Consider the following 9,462-nt stretch of genomic DNA (forward strand, 5'->3'; position numbering starts at 1 on the left):
CGAGACGATTGTTTTCGGGCACGGAATTTGCCATGACCGCTACGCAGTCAGTGTCGTGGGGCTCGGAAAGAGCTTTCCGGATTGGGGTCGCAATAGCGATTCCGAGATCGTTCGAGAAAGTGCCGATGGTTTCGGCGCGAGCTTGCCGTGACCGATACGCGGTCGTTGGGCTAGGGCTCGGAGAGAGCTTCCAATAGGGATTTCGTGATCGTTCGAGAAAGCGCCGGCGGTTTCGTGACGGGCAAGAGGCTCCGGACGTTGATGCGCCGGCCGCGACATTCACATAGGCGAGGGACGAAGCACCCGAAACCGGTGCGATCACACCAGCACTAAACCACCGGATCCCTTCAGAACTCCGAAGTTATGCGTGCTTGGGCGAGAGTAGTACTAGGATGGGTGACCCCCCGGGAAGTCCTCGTGTTGCACTTCTTTTTGCGTCCCGAGATACGAAACATCTCCCGTAGACCTCCGAGACGATTGTTTTCGGGCACGGAATTTGCCATGACTGCTACGCAGTCAGTGTCGTGGGGCTCGGAAAGAGCTTTCCGGATTGGGGTCGCAATAGCGATTCCGAGATCGTTCGAGAAAGTGCCGATGGTTTCGGCGCGAGCTTGCCGTGACCGATACGCGGTCGTTAGGCTAGGGCTCGGAGAGAGATTCCAATAGGGATTTCGTGATCGTTCGAGAAAGCGCCGGCGGTTTCGTGACGGGCAAGAGGCTCCGGACGTTGATGCGCCGGCCGCGACGTGCACATAGGCGAGGGACGAAGCACCCTAAACCGGTGCGATCATACCAGCACTAAATCACTGGATCCTATTAGAACTCCGAAGTTAAGCGTGCTTGGGCGAGAGTAGTACTAGGATGGGTGACCCCCCGGGAAGTCCTCGTGTTGCACTTCTTTTTGCGTCCCGAGATACGAAACATCTCCCGTAGACCTCCGAGACGATTGTTTTCGGGCATGGAATTTGCCATGACCGCTACGCAGTCAATGTCGTGGGGCTCGGAAAGAGCTTTCCGGATTGGGGTCGCAATAGCGATTCAGAGATCGTTCGAGAAAGTGCCGATGGTTTCGGCGCGAGCTTGCCGTGACCGATACGCGGTCGTTGGGCTAGGGCTCGGAGAGAGATTCCAATAGGGATTTTGTGATCGTTCGAGAAAGCGCCGGCGGTTTCGTGACGGGCAAGAGGCTCCGGACGTTGATGCGCCGGCCGCGACATTCACATAGGCGAGGGACGAAGCACCCGAAACCGGTGCGATCACACCAGCACTAAACCACCGGATCCCTTCAGAACTCCGAAGTTATGCGTGCTTGGGCGAGAGTAGTACTAGGATGGGTGACCCCCCGGGAAGTCCTCGTGTTGCACTTCTTTTTGCGTCCCGAGATACGAAACATCTCCCGTAGACCTCCGAGACGATTGTTTTCGGGCACGGAATTTGCCATGATCGCTACGCAGTCAGTATCGTTGGGCTCGGAAAGAGCTTTCCGGATTGGGGTCGCAATAGCGATTCCGAGATCGTTCGAGAAAGTGCCGATGGTTTCGGCGCGAGCTTGCCGTGACCGATACGCGGTCGTTGGTCTAGGGATCGGAGAGAGATTCCAATAGGGATTTCGTGATCGTTCGAGAAAGCGCCGGCGGTTTCGTGACGGGCAAGAGGCTCCGGACGTTCATGCGCCGGCCGCGACGTGCACATAGGCGAGGGACGAAGCACCCGAAACCGGTGCGATCACACCAGCACTAAACCACCGTATCCCTTCAGAACTCCGAAGTTATGCGTGCTTGGGCGAGAGTAGTACTAGGATGGGTGACCCCCCGGGAAGTCCTCGTGTTGCACTTCTTTTTGCGTCCCGAGATACGAAACATCTCCCGTAGACCTCCGAGACGATTGTTTTCGGGCAAGGAATTTGCCATGACCGCTACGCAGTCAGTATCGTTGGGCTCGGAAAGAGCTTTCCGGATTGGGGTCGCAATAGCGATTCCGAGATCGTTCGAGAAAGTGCCGATGGTTTCGGCGCGAGCTTGCCGTGACCGATACGCGGTCGTTGGTCTAGGGATCGGAGAGAGATTCCAATAGGGATTTCGTGATCGTTCGAGAAAGCGCCGGCGGTTTCGTGACGGGCAAGAGGCTCCGGACGTTGATGCGCTGGCCGCGACGTGCACATAGGCGAGGGATGAAGCACCCGAAACCGGTGCGATCATACCAGCACTAAATCACTGGATCCTATTAGAACTCCGAAGTTAAGCGTGCTTGGGCGAGAGTAGTACTAGGATGGGTGAACCCCCGGGAAGTCCTCGTGTTGCACTTCTTTCTGCGTCCCGAGATACGAAACATCTCCCGTAGACATCCGAGACGATTGTTTTCGGGCACGGAATTTGCCATGACCGCTACGCAGTCAGTGTCGTGGGGCTCGTAAAGAGCTTTCCGGATTGGGGTCGCAATAGCGATTCCGAGATCGTTCGAGAAAGTGCCGATGGTTTCGGCGCGAGCTTGCCGTGACCGATACGCGGTCGTTGGGCTAGGGCTCGGAGAGAGCTTCCAATAGGGATTTCGTGATCGTTCGAGAAAGCGCCGGCGGTTTCGTGACGGGCAAGAGGCTCCGGACGTTGATGCGCCGGCAGCGACGTGCACATAGGCGAGGGACGAAGCTCCCGAAACCGGTGCGATCATACAAGCACTAAACCACCGGATCCTATTAGAACTCCGAAGTTAAGCGTGCTTGGGCGAGAGTAGTACTAGGATGGGTGACCTCCCGGGAAGTCCTCGTGTTGCACTTCTTTTTGCGTCCCGAGATATGAAACATCTCCCGTAGACCTCCGAGACGATTGTTTTCGGGCACGGAATTTGCCGTGACCGCTACGCAGTCAGTGTCGTGGGGCTCGGAAAGAGCTTTCCGGATTGGGGTCGCAATAGCGATTCCGAGATCGTTCGAGAAAGTGCCGATGGTTTCGGCGCGAGCTTGCCGTGACCGATACGCGGTCGTTGGGCTAGGGCTCGGAGAGAGCTTCCAATAGGGATTTCGTGATCGTTCGAGAAAGCGCCGGCGGTTTCGTGACGGGCAAGAGGCTCCGGACGTTGATGCGCCGGCCGCGACGTGCACATAGGCGAGGGACGAAGCACCCGAAACCGGTGCGATCATACCAGCACTAAACCACCGGATCCTATTAGAACTCCGAAGTTAAGCGTGCTTGGGCGAGAGTAGTACTAGGATGGGTGACCCCCCGGGAAGTCCTCGTGTTGCACTTCTTTCTGCGTCCCGAGATACGAAACATCTCCCGTAGACATCCGAGACGATTGTTTTCGGGCACGGAATTTGCCATGACCGCTACGCAGTCAGTGTCGTGGGGCTCGTAAAGAGCTTTCCGGATTGGGGTCGCAATAGCGATTCCGAGATCGTTCGAGAAAGTGCCGATGGTTTCGGCGCGAGCTTGCCGTGACCGATACGCGGTCGTTAGGCTAGGGCTCGGAGAGAGATTCCAATAGGGATTTCGTGATCGTTCGAGAAAGCGCCGGCGGTTTCGTGACGGGCAAGAGGCTCCGGACGTTGATGCGCCGGCCGCGACGTGCACATAGGCGAGGGACGAAGCACCCGAAACCGGTGCGATCATACCAGCACTAAATCACTGGATCCTATTAGAACTCCGAAGTTAAGCGTGCTTGGGCGAGAGTAGTACTAGGATGGGTGACCCCCCGGGAAGTCCTCGTGTTGCACTTCTTTTTGCGTCCCGAGATACGAAACATCTCCCGTAGACCTCCGAGACGATTGTTTTCGGGCACGGAATTTGCCATGACCTCTACGCAGTCAGTGTCGTGGGGCTCGGAAAGAGCTTTCCGGATTGCGGTCGCAATAGCGATTCAGAGATCGTTCGAGAAAGTGCCGATGGTTTCGGCGCGAGCTTGCCGTGACCGATACGCGGTCGTTGGGCTAGGGCTCGGAGAGAGATTCCAATAGGGATTTCGTGATCGTTCGAGAAAGCGCCGGCGGTTTCGTGACGGGCAAGAGGCTCCGGACGTTGATGCGCCGGCCGCGACATTCACATAGGCGAGGGACGAAGCACCCGAAACCGGTGCGATCACACCAGCACTAAACCACCGGATCCCTTCAGAACTCCGAAGTTAAGCGTGCTTGGGCGAGAGTAGTACTAGGATGGGTGACCCCCCGGGAAGTCCTCGTGTTGCACTTGTTTTTGCGTCCCGAGATACGAAACATCTCCCGTAGACCTCCGAGACGATTGTTTTCGGGCACGGAATTTGCCATGACCGCTACGCAGTCAGTGTCGTGGGGCTCGGAAAGAGCTTTCCGGATTGGGGTCGCAATAGTGATTCAGAGATCGTTCGAGAAAGTGCCGATGGTTTCGGCGCGAGCTTGCCGTGACCGATACGCGGTCGTTGGGCTAGGGCTCGGAGAGAGATTCCAATAGGGATTTCGTGATCGTTCGAGAAAGCGCCGGCGGTTTCGTGACGGGCAAGAGGCTCCGGACGTTGATGCGCCGGCCGCGACGTGCACATAGGCGAGGGACGAAGCACCCGAAACCGGTGCGATCATACCAGCACTAAACCACCGGATCCTATTAGAACTCCGAAGTTAAGCGTGCTTGGGCGAGAGTAGTACTAGGATGGGTGACCCCCCGGGAAGTCCTCGTGTTGCACTTGTTTTTGCGTCCCGAGATACGAAACATCTCCCGTAGACCTCCGAGACGATTGTTTTCGGGCACGGAATTTGCCATGACCGCTACGCAGTCAGTGTCGTGGGGCTCGGAAAGAGCTTTCCGGATTGGGGTCGCAATAGTGATTCAGAGATCGTTCGAGAAAGTGCCGATGGTTTCGGCGCGAGCTTGCCGTGACCGATACGCGGTCGTTGGGCTAGGGCTCGGAGAGAGCTTCCAATAGGGATTTCGTGATCGTTCGACAAAGCGCCGGCGGTTCCGTGACGGGCAAGAGGCTCCGGACGTTGATGCGCCGGCCGCGACGTGCACATAGGCGAGGGACGAAGCTCCCGAAACCGGTGCGATCATACCAGCACTAAACCACCGGATCCCTTCAGAACTCCGAAGTTAAGCGTGCTTGGGCGAGAGTAGTACTAGGATGGGTGACCTCCCGGGAAGTCCTCGTGTTGCACTTCTTTTTGCGTCCCGAGATACGAAACATCTCCCGTAGACCTCCGAGACGATTGTTTTCGGGCAAGGAATTTGTCATGACCGCTACGCAGTCAGTATCGTTGGGCTCGGAAAGAGCTTTCCGGATTGGGGTCGCAATAGCGATTCCGAGATCGTTCGAGAAAGTGCCGATGGTTTCGGCGCGAGCTTGCCGTGACCGATACGCGGTCGTTGGTCTAGGGCTCGAAGAGAGATTCCAATAAGGATTTCGTGATCGTTCGAGAAAGCGCCGGCGGTTCCGTGACGAGCAAGAGGCTCCGGACGTTGATGCGCCGGCCGCGACGTGCACATAGGCGAGGGACGAAGCACCCGAAACCGGTGCGATCACACCAGCACTAAACCACCGGATCCCTTCAGAACACCGAAGTTAAGCGTGCTTGGGCGAGAGTAGTACTAGGATGGGTGACCCCCCGGGAAGTCCTCGTGTTGCACTTCTTTTTGCGTCCCGAGATACGAAACATCTCCCGTAGACCTCCGAGACGATTGTTTTCGGGCACGGAATTTGCCATGACCGCTACGCAGTCAGTGTCGTGGGGCTCGGAAAGAGCTTTCCGGATTGGGGTCGCAATAGCGATTCCGAGATCGTTCGAGAAAGTGCCGATGGTTTCGGCGCGAGCTTGCCGTGACCGATACGCGGTCGTTGGGCTAGGGCTCGGAGAGAGCTTCCAATAGGGATTTCGTGATCGTTCGAGAAAGCGCCGGCGGTTTCGTGACGGGCAAGAGGCTCCGGACGTTGATGCGCCGGCCGCGACATTCACATAGGCGAGGGACGAAGCACCCGAAACCGGTGCGATCACACCAGCACTAAACCACCGGATCCCTTCAGAACTCCGAAGTTATGCGTGCTTGGGCGAGAGTAGTACTAGGATGGGTGACCCCCCGGGAAGTCCTCGTGTTGCACTTCTTTTTGCGTCCCGAGATACGAAACATCTCCCGTAGACCTCCGAGACGATTGTTTTCGGGCACGGAATTTGCCATGACTGCTACGCAGTCAGTGTCGTGGGGCTCGGAAAGAGCTTTCCGGATTGGGGTCGCAATAGCGATTCCGAGATCGTTCGAGAAAGTGCCGATGGTTTCGGCGCGAGCTTGCCGTGACCGATACGCGGTCGTTCGGCTAGGGCTCGGAGAGAGATTCCAATAGGGATTTCGTGATCGTTCGAGAAAGCGCCGGCGGTTTCGTGACGGGCAAGAGGCTCCGGACGTTGATGCGCCGGCCGCGACGTGCACATAGGCGAGGGACGAAGCACCCGAAACCGGTGCGATCATACCAGCACTAAATCACTGGATCCTATTAGAACTCCGAAGTTAAGCGTGCTTGGGCGAGAGTAGTACTAGGATGGGTGACCCCCCGGGAAGTCCTCGTGTTGCACTTCTTTTTGCGTCCCGAGATACGAAACATCTCCCGTAGACCTCCGAGACGATTGTTTTCGGGCACGGAATTTGCCATGACCGCTACGCAGTCAGTGTCGTGGGGCTCGGAAAGAGCTTTCCGGATTGCGGTCGCAATAGCGATTCAGAGATCGTTCGAGAAAGTGCCGATGGTTTCGGCGCGAGCTTGCCGTGACCGATACGCGGTCGTTGGGCTAGGGCTCGGAGAGAGATTCCAATAGGGATTTCGTGATCGTTCGAGAAAGCGCCGGCGGTTTCGTGACGGGCAAGAGGCTCCGGACGTTGATGCGCCGGCCGCGACATTCACATAGGCGAGGGACGAAGCACCCGAAACCGGTGCGATCACACCAGCACTAAACCACCGGATCCCTTCAGAACTCCGAAGTTATGCGTGCTTGGGCGAGAGTAGTACTAGGATGGGTGACCCCCCGGGAAGTCCTCGTGTTGCACTTCTTTTTGCGTCCCGAGATACGAAACATCTCCCGTAGACCTCCGAGACGATTGTTTTCGGGCACGGAATTTGCCATGACCGCTACACAGTCAGTATCGTGGGGCTCGGAAAGAGCTTTCCGGATTGGGGTCGCAATAGCGATTCCGAGAACGTTCGAGAAAGTGCCGATGGTTTCGGCGCGAGCTTGCCGTGACCGATACGCGGTCGTTGGGCTAGGGCTCGGAGAGAGATTCCAATAGGGATTTCGTGATCGTTCGAGAAAGCGCCGGCGGTTTCGTGACGGGCAAGAGACTCCGGACGTTGATGCGCCGGCCGCGACGTGCACATAGGCGAGGGACGAAGCACCCGAAACCGGTGCGATCATACCAGCACTAAACCACCGGATCCCTTCAGAACTCCGATGTTAAGTGTGCTTGGGCGAGAGTAGTACTAGGATGGGTGACCCCCCGGGAAGTCCTCGTGTTGCACTTCTTTTTGCGTCCCGAGATACGAAACATCTCCCGTAGACCTCCGAGACGATTGTTTTCGGGCAAGGAATTTGCCATGACCGCTACGCAGTCAGTATCGTTGGGCTCGGAAAGAGCTTTCCGGATTGGGGTCGCAATAGCGATTCCGAGATCGTTCGAGAAAGTGCCGATGGTTTCGGCGCGAGCTTGCCGTGACCGATACGCGGTCGTTGGTCTAGGGATCGGAGAGAGATTCCAATAGGGATTTCGTGATCGTTCGAGAAAGCGCCGGCGGTTTCGTGACGGGCAAGAGGCTCCGGACGTTGATGCGCTGGCCGCGACGTGCACATAGGCGAGGGATGAAGCACCCGAAACCGGTGCGATCATACCAGCACTAAATCACTGGATCCTATTAGAACTCCGAAGTTAAGCGTGCTTGGGCGAGAGTAGTACTAGGATGGGTGAACCCCCGGGAAGTCCTCGTGTTGCACTTCTTTCTGCGTCCCGAGATACGAAACATCTCCCGTAGACATCCGAGACGATTGTTTTCGGGCACGGAATTTGCCATGACCGCTACGCAGTCAGTGTCGTGGGGCTCGTAAAGAGCTTTCCGGATTGGGGTCGCAATAGCGATTCCGAGATCGTTCGAGAAAGTGCCGATGGTTTCGGCGCGAGCTTGCCGTGACCGATACGCGGTCGTTGGGCTAGGGCTCGGAGAGAGCTTCCAATAGGGATTTCGTGATCGTTCGAGAAAGCGCCGGCGGTTTCGTGACGGGCAAGAGGCTCCGGACGTTGATGCGCCGGCAGCGACGTGCACATAGGCGAGGGACGAAGCTCCCGAAACCGGTGCGATCATACAAGCACTAAACCACCGGATCCCTTCAGAACTCCGAAGTTAAGCGTGCTTGGGCGAGAGTAGTACTAGGATGGGTGACCTCCCGGGAAGTCCTCGTGTTGCACTTCTTTTTGCGTCCCGAGATATGAAACATCTCCCGTAGACCTCCGAGACGATTATTTTCGGGCACGGAATTTGCCGTGACCGCTACGCAGTCAGTGTCGTGGGGCTCGGAAAGAGCTTTCCGGATTGGGGTCGCAATAGCGATTCCGAGATCGTTCGAGAAAGTGCCGATGGTTTCGGCGCGAGCTTGCCGTGACCGATACGCGGTCGTTGGGCTAGGGCTCGGAGAGAGCTTCCAATAGGGATTTCGTGATCGTTCGAGAAAGCGCCGGCGGTTTCGTGACGGGCAAGAGGCTCCGGACGTTGATGCGCCGGCCGCGACATTCACATAGGCGAGGGACGAAGCACCCGAAACCGGTGCGATCACACCAGCACTAAACCACCGGATCCCTTCAGAACTCCGAAGTTATGCGTGCTTGGGCGAGAGTAGTACTAGGATGGGTGACCCCCCGGGAAGTCCTCGTGTTGCACTTCTTTTTGCGTCCCGAGATACGAAACATCTCCCGTAGACCTCCGAGACGATTGTTTTCGGGCACGGAATTTGCCATGACTGCTACGCAGTCAGTGTCGTGGGGCTCGGAAAGAGCTTTCCGGATTGGGGTCGCAATAGCGATTCCGAGATCGTTCGAGAAAGTGCCGATGGTTTCGGCGCGAGCTTGCCGTGACCGATACGCGGTCGTTAGGCTAGGGCTCGGAGAGAGATTCCAATAGGGATTTCGTGATCGTTCGAGAAAGCGCCGGCGGTTTCGTGACGGGCAAGAGGCTCCGGACGTTGATGCGCCGGCCGCGACGTGCACATAGGCGAGGGACGAAGCACCCGAAACCGGTGCGATCATACCAGCACTAAATCACTGGATCCTATTAGAACTCCGAAGTTAAGCGTGCTTGGGCGAGAGTAGTACTAGGATGGGTGAACCCCCGGGAAGTCCTCGTGTTGCACTTCTTTCTGCGTCCCGAGATACGAAACATCTCCCGTAGACATCCGAGACGATTGTTTTCGGGCACGGAATTTGCCATGACCGCTACGCAGTCAGTGTCGTGGGGCTCGGAAAGAGCTTTCCGAAT

At 57.0% G+C, this 9,462-nt stretch overlaps 20 non-coding genes across 20 annotated transcripts; all 20 read left to right on the forward strand.

The window, feature by feature from the left end:
- Positions 1-310: 310 nt before the first annotated feature.
- LOC135591002 (5S ribosomal RNA) lies at positions 311-429 on the forward strand. Its single transcript, XR_010478400.1, has one exon. It is a non-coding gene; the product is annotated as a 5S ribosomal RNA (ribosomal RNA).
- A 350-nt stretch (positions 430-779) lies between these two features.
- Positions 780-898, forward strand: LOC135589235 (5S ribosomal RNA). The gene has a single exon (XR_010476660.1). It is a non-coding gene; the product is annotated as a 5S ribosomal RNA (ribosomal RNA).
- Positions 899-1,248: 350 nt separating this feature from the next.
- On the forward strand, positions 1,249-1,367 carry LOC135591013 (5S ribosomal RNA). Its single transcript, XR_010478407.1, has one exon. It is a non-coding gene; the product is annotated as a 5S ribosomal RNA (ribosomal RNA).
- A 350-nt stretch (positions 1,368-1,717) lies between these two features.
- LOC135592414 (5S ribosomal RNA) lies at positions 1,718-1,836 on the forward strand. The gene has a single exon (XR_010479033.1). It is a non-coding gene; the product is annotated as a 5S ribosomal RNA (ribosomal RNA).
- A 350-nt stretch (positions 1,837-2,186) lies between these two features.
- On the forward strand, positions 2,187-2,305 carry LOC135592219 (5S ribosomal RNA). Its single transcript, XR_010478952.1, has one exon. It is a non-coding gene; the product is annotated as a 5S ribosomal RNA (ribosomal RNA).
- A 350-nt stretch (positions 2,306-2,655) lies between these two features.
- LOC135590848 (5S ribosomal RNA) lies at positions 2,656-2,774 on the forward strand. The gene has a single exon (XR_010478258.1). It is a non-coding gene; the product is annotated as a 5S ribosomal RNA (ribosomal RNA).
- Positions 2,775-3,124: 350 nt separating this feature from the next.
- On the forward strand, positions 3,125-3,243 carry LOC135588269 (5S ribosomal RNA). Its single transcript, XR_010476169.1, has one exon. It is a non-coding gene; the product is annotated as a 5S ribosomal RNA (ribosomal RNA).
- A 350-nt stretch (positions 3,244-3,593) lies between these two features.
- LOC135589248 (5S ribosomal RNA) lies at positions 3,594-3,712 on the forward strand. Its single transcript, XR_010476666.1, has one exon. It is a non-coding gene; the product is annotated as a 5S ribosomal RNA (ribosomal RNA).
- A 350-nt stretch (positions 3,713-4,062) lies between these two features.
- LOC135589159 (5S ribosomal RNA) lies at positions 4,063-4,181 on the forward strand. Its single transcript, XR_010476619.1, has one exon. It is a non-coding gene; the product is annotated as a 5S ribosomal RNA (ribosomal RNA).
- Positions 4,182-4,531: 350 nt separating this feature from the next.
- LOC135589000 (5S ribosomal RNA) lies at positions 4,532-4,650 on the forward strand. Its single transcript, XR_010476560.1, has one exon. It is a non-coding gene; the product is annotated as a 5S ribosomal RNA (ribosomal RNA).
- Positions 4,651-5,000: 350 nt separating this feature from the next.
- LOC135593197 (5S ribosomal RNA) lies at positions 5,001-5,119 on the forward strand. Its single transcript, XR_010479448.1, has one exon. It is a non-coding gene; the product is annotated as a 5S ribosomal RNA (ribosomal RNA).
- Positions 5,120-5,469: 350 nt separating this feature from the next.
- On the forward strand, positions 5,470-5,588 carry LOC135591508 (5S ribosomal RNA). The gene has a single exon (XR_010478548.1). It is a non-coding gene; the product is annotated as a 5S ribosomal RNA (ribosomal RNA).
- A 350-nt stretch (positions 5,589-5,938) lies between these two features.
- Positions 5,939-6,057, forward strand: LOC135591024 (5S ribosomal RNA). The gene has a single exon (XR_010478411.1). It is a non-coding gene; the product is annotated as a 5S ribosomal RNA (ribosomal RNA).
- A 350-nt stretch (positions 6,058-6,407) lies between these two features.
- LOC135589255 (5S ribosomal RNA) lies at positions 6,408-6,526 on the forward strand. The gene has a single exon (XR_010476667.1). It is a non-coding gene; the product is annotated as a 5S ribosomal RNA (ribosomal RNA).
- A 350-nt stretch (positions 6,527-6,876) lies between these two features.
- On the forward strand, positions 6,877-6,995 carry LOC135591035 (5S ribosomal RNA). The gene has a single exon (XR_010478417.1). It is a non-coding gene; the product is annotated as a 5S ribosomal RNA (ribosomal RNA).
- A 350-nt stretch (positions 6,996-7,345) lies between these two features.
- On the forward strand, positions 7,346-7,464 carry LOC135589513 (5S ribosomal RNA). Its single transcript, XR_010476926.1, has one exon. It is a non-coding gene; the product is annotated as a 5S ribosomal RNA (ribosomal RNA).
- A 350-nt stretch (positions 7,465-7,814) lies between these two features.
- LOC135592221 (5S ribosomal RNA) lies at positions 7,815-7,933 on the forward strand. The gene has a single exon (XR_010478956.1). It is a non-coding gene; the product is annotated as a 5S ribosomal RNA (ribosomal RNA).
- A 350-nt stretch (positions 7,934-8,283) lies between these two features.
- Positions 8,284-8,402, forward strand: LOC135589635 (5S ribosomal RNA). Its single transcript, XR_010477047.1, has one exon. It is a non-coding gene; the product is annotated as a 5S ribosomal RNA (ribosomal RNA).
- Positions 8,403-8,752: 350 nt separating this feature from the next.
- Positions 8,753-8,871, forward strand: LOC135591046 (5S ribosomal RNA). Its single transcript, XR_010478422.1, has one exon. It is a non-coding gene; the product is annotated as a 5S ribosomal RNA (ribosomal RNA).
- Positions 8,872-9,221: 350 nt separating this feature from the next.
- Positions 9,222-9,340, forward strand: LOC135592229 (5S ribosomal RNA). The gene has a single exon (XR_010478961.1). It is a non-coding gene; the product is annotated as a 5S ribosomal RNA (ribosomal RNA).
- The last annotated feature ends 122 nt before the right edge of the window (positions 9,341-9,462 follow it).

This window comes from Musa acuminata, chromosome BXJ1-1, assembly GCF_036884655.1.
Source record: "Musa acuminata AAA Group cultivar baxijiao chromosome BXJ1-1, Cavendish_Baxijiao_AAA, whole genome shotgun sequence".
Classification (NCBI taxonomy): Eukaryota; Viridiplantae; Streptophyta; class Magnoliopsida; order Zingiberales; family Musaceae; genus Musa; species Musa acuminata.